This window comes from Lipotes vexillifer, unplaced genomic scaffold (assembly GCF_000442215.2).
Source record: "Lipotes vexillifer unplaced genomic scaffold, Lipotes_vexillifer_v1.1 scaffold223, whole genome shotgun sequence".
Taxonomy (NCBI): Eukaryota; Metazoa; Chordata; class Mammalia; order Artiodactyla; family Lipotidae; genus Lipotes; species Lipotes vexillifer.
The window spans coordinates 1,134,488-1,145,050 of record NW_006788663.1 but is presented as its reverse complement, the minus strand read 5'-3'; positions in this window follow the sequence as shown (position 1 = coordinate 1,145,050).

Genomic DNA, 10,563 nt, shown 5'->3' with positions numbered 1-10,563 from the left:
CGCTCTTCCTTGTCTTGCTCCTCCCCTTTCCTGATCTAGTGCTCTCAAGACTTAGATCCTTGAAAACCATGTGTCCAGCATCGAAGAGAACTGCAGTTGACTAATCGGATGATGGCCATTTTAAAATAAGGAATTTGCTCCCAATCTGTGGATGTGAGGGTGGTTTATGATCAAGGGCTTATATGAGTAAACCGTTGGACTCCTATTTCTACATAGCAAAATCCTTCCTCCACCAATCAGTTCTTGACTGTATAAATTTTTGGCTTTATAACATTATCAGTTTGCAGTCGGTTGAGAATTTTCTTTAGTGCTTGCTTTTCTGTTTCAAAACTGCCCAAACACACTATTGTACTTGAAAATTGGAATGACTTGAGAAATGCCATGGAGGTTGATATTCTTCCAGGGACATGAAATGGCTCTTTTTTTCTGGACCATGACTTTGGCACAGCTGATCCTGATATGGGAGGGAGAGTTACCACATTTTTCTTTGTGTATGCTTCTAGCAGCTGTTTGGGAGGATCTTGACCCAATAGTGTTCCCCACGCTATTTCTTGTGAAATGGTATTGGCTATGTAACAGCTTTTGACTCCCTAAATCCCCCTAGGCTGCTGCCCTCATTCTTTCCTTGTTTAGAACGTTGAGAGGTTTCCTAGGGCACATGCTGGGTGAGAGCAGTGTGAAAAGTCAGGAAAAAATATTTAGCTGCTTTTAGAACAAGGCTGGGCATCAGCACCTGTCCAGCTATACCTATGTGATGTTTCAAGAACTCAGCCTCTTTTTCCATCAGCAATAAGGAGCTAAAAGATTAACTCAGATCTTCTGATGGCCTGAATCTTTGGGTCAAAGGGAACGATCTCCAAATCTGAGGCTACGTGTTAGTTTTGGATGGATTTGTTGGCCTGAGATGATAGTCTGCCAGCTGTGAGGGGACCCTGTTTTTACAATGCATGGCCAAGCTCTCTGCAAATGGAAATGCCTGCACTGGGTGTTGGGGATGTTTGCTACCTCCTGCTATCTTTGTGGTTTGGGTCCTCCCATTATGGTAGGACCCCTGGCCAGCTTTATGGCTTGTCATGTCAGCCCCAATGGCTACCTTGTCATGCTCTGAGGTACTACTGCCTCTGCAGCACAAGTTTTATTTCCTTCAATAAAAGGAGATGAAAATATTCTACTTGGAGTATGCCTTTCTTTGTTTCTTTCCTTCCTTTTCCCCTTCCTTTCTTTTCTAATTTTTTATTTTGATATTTTGAAAGTTAAGGAAAAAAAAATTTTTTTTTTCTTCCGGAATCGTTTGAGATTAAGTTGCAGATAAGCTGCCCCTTTACCACTATATACTTCAATGTGTATTCTTTATTCTTAACACTTTAAAATATAATTTAATTAAGAGAAATGGGCCAAAAATGTTCGTATATTATAAGGTATTGGCTTAGACAGTTGTGGAGGGTGAGAAGTCCCATGATCTGCATCTGCAAGTTGGAGACCCATGAAAGCCAGTGGTGTAGTTTGAAGGCCAGACAGCCAGAGAGCCATGGTGTAGATTCTAGTCCAAGTCTGATGCCTGGAAACCAGGAGCACTGAGGGTAGGAGAAGATCAATGTCCCAGCTGTATAGTCAGGCAGTCTATTCAGGCCATCAACTAATTGGATGATGCCCACATTGGGGAGGGCCATCTGCTTTATTCAGTCCATCAATTCAAATGCTAAACTCTTCTGGATACACCCTCGAAGACACACCCAGAAATAGCATTTAACCAGATAATGGACTTCCCATGGCCCAGACAAGTTGACAGAACTAACCATCACACTCCCCATCCCCACCTCCAAGTGAAGGAGGTAACTCCAGCGAGGACTGAGTGAGCCAACAACTCTTATAATGCTATGTGGTTATGGCTTTTAGATTAAGGGGTCAAAAGTGATGATTGGTGACCCCCGATATTATGAAAAAAATACACAAACACAGGAGAACCTCCATGCAGTTACTGAAAGGACAAGTACAATTGGATTGCTTATGTATAAGGTAGAAGGAATGTTAGATGATGGTATGGCCCATCAGAAGACAGGAATGATGAAGACCCAAAGATTGTACCTCCTTACTTTGAGATTGCAGAAGTAAACTGGTTAGTCTGATGAGGGCTGAGGAATTGTTAGTTAATTACCCCTTTGGAATCTTAGAGTTATCTGATTGGTTGGGTTTTAAAACCCCAGTGTTGACTGTCCTGTGAACTTTCCAACACTCAGTTTAAGCATTAGAGGGATGACTGTTTATGAAACCGAACAGGACCCTGTGAGGCCCACCTGGGCACAAAAGCAGTTCCATGTCCCCTCCTATCTTATTTGCAGGATCAAGGCTTCAGCCTTCTAGACCTTAACTGAGTTCCAAAGAGCAGATTAAACAGTTTCTAATCAGTGAAGTAAGGAAATACAGAAACAAAGGAGGAACAATCAAGAAACTGTAGTGAAGGACTTCCTTGGTGGTCCAGTGGTTAAGACTCCACACTTCTAATGCAGGGGGTGTGGGTTTGATCCCTGGCTGGGAAACTAAGATCCCACAGGCTGTGCAGTACAGCCAAAAAAAAAAAAACCTGTAATGTAGCCATTAAAGCAGGATCCTGGTTCCTCCTCAAGGGATATACATAACAACATCTTTGAGTTCTTCTGCAGGAACTAAGGCCCCCATGCAGGTGGAGGATGGTTCAGGCTGAGCACAAGATTCCTGGAATATCAACCTGTTACCTCACCACCAACCAATCAGAAGAAGTCACACAGCCCTTCAGCCCTCACCCCAAATTTTGCCTGTAAAAACTTTTCTCCAAAAACCATTGGTGAGTTTGGGGTTTTTGAGCACGAGCCACCCGTTCTCCTTGCTTGGCTCTGCAATAAGCCTTTCTCTGCTCCAGACTCATGTTTCACTTTGTTTGGCCTTACTGTGTGTCTGACACTCAAACTTTTGTTTGGTAACATTTACTACTGGTATATCTAGACATCCACTCAGATAATGGAATATTCTTCAGGTCCATGCAGATTAACTGCATATTTCCATGCCTTTCCTTGCCTGCAGAGTGTGGAAATGGAACTCTGAAACTCTCTACTCAGACAATCGCTCCTTATCTAATTCTATATGAGTACTGAACACATCTGTCCCCTATGTGTTAGTTTTCTATTACTGCATAACAAATTACCACAAACATTGTGGCTTAAAACAACACAAATTATCTCACAGTTTAGGTCAGAAGTTGGAGCATGATGTGGCTGTTTTACCAAATCAGGTCCGTCTGGTTGCTGCTCAGAAATCAATACTCGAGAGAAAGAGACAGATGTTGGTAGAAAGGAAAGTTGCTTTTAATTAGAATGCCAGCAATCCGGGGAGCTGGTGGATTTATTGTCCCCCCAAAACCATCTCCAAAGATTCTGCTCAGCCATGAAAGTTTTTAAAGGGAAAAAGGGACATAATCTCAGTTAATCGTTGAGATGGAGGTCAGAGTCGTTGCCATCCCACACTGTGCAGGCTTGTGTGCTGGCTTGCTGACTTCTTGTGATTTTTCTTTAGATGCTATCTTGTTCACAGAGTTTGTTCACAATATTACTGAAGGGGAACCTAGGGAAGAGATCTGGTCATCTGTTAATTACTTCATTTCTACTTCTTTGATCTGCAGAAAGAACCAAGAGATTAGACAAGGTATTGTGTGATCAAAAGATTTGAAAGGTGTGCTAGGGCCAGAGATGAGTAGAGCATGGGGGTGCCTGGTTTAAGGTTAGTGACAAGACAAAAGGGTGCCTCCTGCAGAGAGCTTTTTCCTGCAAAGAGCTCTTTCCTGCCAAAAGCTGCTTACATATCCCCGCTTGTCAGAACATCATTCCATTTCTGTGGGATTATGAGTGAAGGTCGGTCATCTGTAACTTCACACTGAAATAGGGAGTCATGTTCCTAGAGTGGAAGATGTTGACGTGGGTCTGTACCATCTCTTTGCTGACCATTGTAGTTGCTCATTTACATATAAAGGCAGAACAAGCTAAATTATTTTGATGCCCACAAGGATATAGATTATTATGAGCAATAGTGTTAATCCCATTCTCTTAAGGCCAGTTCTTGGAATTGTGCTAGCCATAGATTCAGTACTGCTCAAGATGGAGCAGTTCATGTCATGGCTGCAGTCTGATCATCATGCAGTTAGCTTTTTCCCTCTGGTGGCAGTTACAGTGTCTGTAAAACAACTCAGGAATGTGCATCAGACACTGAGTCTGTGATTCTATTGTCCTAATCATTAGCTGCTTGAGCCTACTCTTTTGTGACTCAGGAAGGCCTGGAGACTTCAGCTTTTCTATAAAGAAGAGGCAGGAGACATAGAGGGGATTTGTACTTGGGAGGGGGGCGCAGGGTTCTGCTTGGTTCCAGCTGGTTTTTCTGTTCAAGGTCTCATCAGGCTGAAAGTCCAGGTGTTAGCCAGGGCTGTAGTTCATGTGGGGCTTGGAGTCATCTTCCAGGCTCAGTGGTTGTTGGTAGAATTCATTTTCTTGTAGTTGTAGGACTGAGGTCCTCATTTTCTTTTCTTTTTTTCTTTAAATTTATTTATTTTGTCTGTGTTGGGTCTTCATTGCTACATGCAGGCTTTCTCTAGTTGTAGTGAGCAGGGGCTACTCTTTGTTGCAGTGCATGGGCTTCTCACTGCTGTGGCTTCTCTTGTTGGGGAGCAGGGGATCTAGGCCAATGGGCTTCAGTAGTTGTGGCACACGGGCTCAGTAGTTGTGGCTTGCAGGCTCAGTAGTTGTGGCGCATGGGCTTAGTTGCTCCATGGCACATAGGATCTTCCCAGACCAGGGCTCAAACCCATGTCCCCTGCATTGGCAGGCGGATTCTTAACCACTGCGCCACTAGAGAAGTTCCTGAGGTGCTCATTTTCTTGCTAGCTGTCAGCGGAGGACCCAGCTCCTAGAGGCTGCCTGAAGTTTCTTGCCACATGGCCCCCATAGGCAGTTCATAAAATGAATGTTTGCTTTCTTCTATACCAGCTAGAACATAGCTCTTTGACATCCACTTTGGCAACTAGCCAGAGAAAACTGCTTTTAAATGGCTTACATGATTAGGTCAGCCTTATTTAGATAATCACCCTATCTTAAAGTCAACTGATTTGGGAACTTAATTACATCTGCAAAATCCCTTCACTATAGTACCTATATTACTGTATGATTGAACAACTGGGAAAAGGTACAGGGAATACTGGGGGGCTGTCTTAGTCTGTTTGGGCTGCTATAACAAAATACCACAGACTGGGTAACTTATAAACAACAGAAATTTATTTCTCAGTTCTGGAGGCTAGGAAGTCTAAGATCATGGTGTCAGTATGGTCAGGTCCTGTTGAAGGCCCTCTTCTAGGTTGCAGACTGCCAATTTCTCTCTGTGTCCTCACATAGTGGAAGGGGCTAGGGAGCTCTAGGGGGTCTCTTTTATAAGAGCACTAATCACATTCATCAGGGCTCCACCTTCGTGACCTAAGCACCTCCAGAGGGCCCACCTCCTAATACCATCACATTGGGCATTAGGATTCCAACATATGAATTTGGGGGAGAGGGACACATTCAGACCGTAGTAGGGCCATCTTAGAATTCTGCCCAGCAAACCCTGCAAGGGTCTATGTGCTCTCAGCCATCTGTTAGGGACCCAGGAGTTAGGGGATGGGGAAATAACTGGAGTAGTACATGGACCTGAACCTAGATGTTCCTTTCCACACCTCTGCACTTTTTCCTAAGCCCTGATTCTCTCTGGTAGTTGGGAAGTCTGCACAATACCCTGTACTAAGGGTGAGCAGATCCAACCTGAAGGCACTGTTACGCCGTGAGGCCGGGTAGTGGTGGCCCGTCCAACTGAGGTCACAGTAATATCTTTATCCTGCATTTGATATTATTGTAAACCTTGCCACCTAGCATTGTGCTAGGTGTCCTCACCTCTGGGTGTAAGTAAATGCAGTCCAACTACTATGGGACCATGGAGCAAGGAGATTGGTGGTGATGGGGCTACTCCTGGGTTCCTGTTAAGGTGATTATGTTGGGCCAGTTATAGATGTTTTCAGAAGAAGACTCTCACGAGAAATAAGGGAATACCTGAAACCATGGGAGGCATTTGGAGGAAGTACATACTATCTTATACTTGGATCCCTTCTGGAGGACTGTCACCCAGGCCACCCCATTCTTCCGTGCATCACTTATTGACAGTGGCTCCTTTGCTAATCTGTCACAATGCTGAATCAGTCATCAGTTACTGGATGCAGCAAAGGGAGCTTGAAGCACTCTAGCGTTTCCTAACATTTATCTACTCCCAGTTTCCTATGTTACTCCATTGAATTATACTACCCACCTGACAAATGCACATACTTTCTGCTCTGGATTTTTCAAGAAAGATTAAATGTACATTTCTTCCTTCTTCCCTACCTCCTGGGATGACAAGATTCTTGGTGATTGGGAAAGACTTGGGAGCAATCCTACAGATCTTGGTTAGTTTTTATTCAAGCCCTATAACTATAAATGTTAACTTTAACTACACACAATGTACACACATACACACAAAAACACACACAACGATGGACTGCATAATATGCCCTTCCTAGGCTATTTTCCTGTGTGGTCAAATGGCTGTCACCTGTTTCCCTCCATTGACCATGACCTAGAACCTGAGGTGATAACCCAGCTCTTTCATGTTTTCTGTGATTCTCAGGCCCATAGCCACCACCTGGCTGAGATGTAAAGGAGAAAACTTCCCAGTTGGCAGTGGCAGGGAGGGCTAGGAGACATTACATAGTCGTACTCCTGGTTGGGGGTAATTGTGGCTGAAGACAGTAGGAAATCTGCCAGTTATACTATAGCTTATGAGACCACTCTAGTCACTGAGTGGATTAGCCTGGATTCCTTAGCCAGGATGATTTTATTTTTATTTATTATTGTTATTATTTTTATTTTAACCAGATGGATTTAGATCACAGAACTGATCTTCATAATCTTATAACCAAAGGGCTGTCTGTGCCCTAATCAAGGCATCCTGTTTTTATGGATCATGATTAGTGGCAAGTAGAATAATCTGTATTCTGCATATGGGGAAAGGCACTATAGTTATCCAATGTACCCCAGTCAGAACTCTGGTACCTCAATTTTTGTCTGAGTCTAAGCTCCCTTAGCCCCTGATTTAGGAAAGGACTATTCATGGCTTTCCTTTTTCCAGAGATTTTCAAAGTGTGGTACCTGCACCAGCAGCATTAGCATTATCTGAGAGCTCCTGCAAATTCTCAGAGACCTCCATGGATCTGCATTCTGCAGATGAGCCCTCAAGGTGATTCCAACAGCTCAACTTTGAGAACCACTGCCCTAGTACTAACCATTCTCCAGGGTTGCCTGTAGATTGAAATGGTATATATTACAGATGGAATGGGGTATAATGCATAGAGGCCACACCGAGATTGGAGTTGGAGAACTTCAGTGGTTGAGAAATAAGGGCTAACTTTCCCAAGATTCTCTGCAGGCTGGCTTCCTAGAAAAGACATGGCTTTTGAGCTCCATGGGAACTAGCTACATTTGAATGCTTAAGGAAATCAATTCTACTGGAATGCTTGTCTACCATATCAAGACATGTCCTTTTGCCCCTTGTCAGGAAACAGCATGTGCACTCCTACCTTATGTATGATAAAGTGGTGAATGGGGCTAGAAGCCATGGTTCTGCCATGTCATGCATCTATTGGATCACAGCCCTTGTCAGGCAGCCACTCTATGGTTTTAAATGTCTTCCTTTGTGAAGAAACAACCTTCCTTATTGGCAGTGAGAGAGAAGGGAGTTGATTAGGAGACACTGTACAGCCATATTCATGCCAGGACCAGGATCCCTTTCATCCCTGTGTGCTGACTCCAAATTGCAGTGAGCAACAGGGGACTTCCAAACCTGCTGTTGGTTTCCTCCTATAAATCCTATTCTAAAGGCCTGGTGTGTGTGCTGTCTGGTCATCTGACTTTGTTTGCTCTATGTTATTCAGTTGTATGAATCTGCAGATATTATTTATTCATTCTTCTGTTGAGCATGTAAGTTAGCTGCTATTTGGGGCTATGACAAGTAATGCTGCTATGAACATTGTTGTATATTTATCCTGGTGCCCACAAGCACACATTTATCTAGAAGATACCCTAGGTGTGGAATTATTAGATCACAGGGCATGTATCTCTTCAATTATTTTAAGATAATGCCTAAGAGTTTTACAAAGAACTTGTACCACTTTAATCTCCCACCAGTGTTGGGAGTTCATACACATTGTTCAACCTTTTTCACATTGCTGAGTCAGTCCTTGCTAACATTTGATATTGTCAGACTATTTCATCATAACCAATCTGGTGTGTGTACTGCAGTATTTCAGATAGCTTTTACTCTTTTGTGAAGTGCCTTTTCAAATCTTTTCCTCATTTTTTTCTACTTTGTCATCTTTTAAATATTCTGTTTGTTGAAATTTTTTGTACATTCTGGATAATTATTCTTTTTATATTTGTGTTATAAAATACTCTTATTTTGTTGCTTGTATTTAAAATTAAACTCTTTATTTTGAGATAATTGTAGTCACATGAAATGTAAGAAATAATACAGAGGTATTCCACATACTCTTTATCCAGTGTCCTCCACTGGTAATGCCTTGCAAAACTATAGAACAATATCACAACCAAAATGTTGACATCGATATAATGAAAATTTCTATTACCACATATTACTTTTATAGCCACATCTACTTCCCTCCTGCCTCATACCTCTTTATTATAATTTCCTTCTTTCTGCTGGCTTTGTTTGCTTTATATTATGGTTTATTTTGCTCTTCTTTTTCTAGGTTCTTGAGATGGGAGTTTAGATTATTGATTTGAGACTTCTTTTCTAATTTATGCATTTAGTGCCCTAAATTTCCCTCTCAGCGCAGCCTTAGGTGTGTCCCACAATTTTTTGTGTTGTATTTTCACTTTCATTCAGTTCAGTGTGTTTTAAAAATTTACCTTGAGATTTGTTCTTTGACCCATAGATTATTTAGAAGTATGTGGTTTAGTTTGCAAATATTTGTAGATTTTTATGTTATCCTTCTGTTATGCTTTCCAGTTTGATTCCAGTGGATCAGACAATACACTGTGTATGATTTAAACCCTTTTAAATTTGTTGAGGTTTGTTTTCAAGCACAGAATATGGTCTATGTTGTTATATGTTCTATACACACTTGAAAAGGATGCATATGCTGATGCTCTTGGGTGGAGTATTCTATAAATATCAATTAGATCCTGTTGGTTGATGTTGTTGTTGAATTCTTCTACATATTCACTGATTCTCAGTCTAATTGTCCTATCAATTGTTGTGAGTTGGGTGTTGAAGACTTCAACTGTTATTGTGGATCTGTCCATTTCTCTTTTAGTTCTATCCATTTTTCATTCACATATTTTGTCATTCTGTTGTCTGCTGCAAATACATATTTAGGATTGCTATATCTTCTTTGTGGATTGACCTTTTTATCATTATATAATGTCCTTCTCTGTTTCTAGTAATTATCTTTGCTCTGAAATATAATTTATCTGGTATGAATGTAGCCTCTTCTGCTTTCCTTTGATTCATGATAAAACTTACATGATAAAACTTTTTCCATGCATTTACTTTAATCCAGCCTATATTGTTATATTTGAAGTGAGCTTACTGAAGACAGCATATAGTTGGCTTATGAGTCCTATTCTGCACCTTATACCAGAAAGGTCATACAAAAATCAGGTCATGTGTCCTGATTTTTATTTATTTATATTTATATCCTGCCTTTTCCATAAATAATTTAAGAAAACCTGCAAACAGAACATTTTCAGTGAAACAATAAGAAAAAAATACAGGCAGAAAATCAGGACCAAAAAAAAGATGAACACAAATATGTTGACCACAGGGGCTAAAGTATTGCTATACTTGAGCTTAAACCGAAGCTCAAGTATAACAATACTTGACACTTGACTTCCTGGAAGTCAAGTAACGAGGTAACTTACGTAATTCTCATTATCAGAAAAGAGAAAGAGCTTCCCAGTTACCAGAGACTCTAGACCAGCACTGTCCAATAAACTTTCTGCAATAATGAATTCTATGACTGCCTTGTCTAGTATGGTAGCCACTAGCCACGCAGCTATTAAAAACTTGAAATTTGGTTAGTGACTAAGGAACTGACTTTTTATTTAACTTGTATTAATTAAAACTTAAATAGCCATAGGTGGCTAGTAGCCACTTAACTGAACCACATAGGTCTAAGGAAACAAAGTAGCACAGTGTAATTGGAGTCAAATGGGCTGGGTTAATTTTTGGCTCTGTCAGAAGTATGTGTGACTGTGGAGAAGCTACTTAATCTTTCTGAGCCTCAGTTTCTAGACCTGTGAAATGAGTACAATTATAGTATTTAACTCTAAGACCCTGAGGAAATAAAACGTGTGCAAGCATTTAACACGATCCCTGTCACATAGCAAATGCAGTCCTATTTTATAATGCTTGGAATTACCTGGTCTGTCAGGAGACTTTATGCCTCGTACTTTTTTTTTTTTTTTT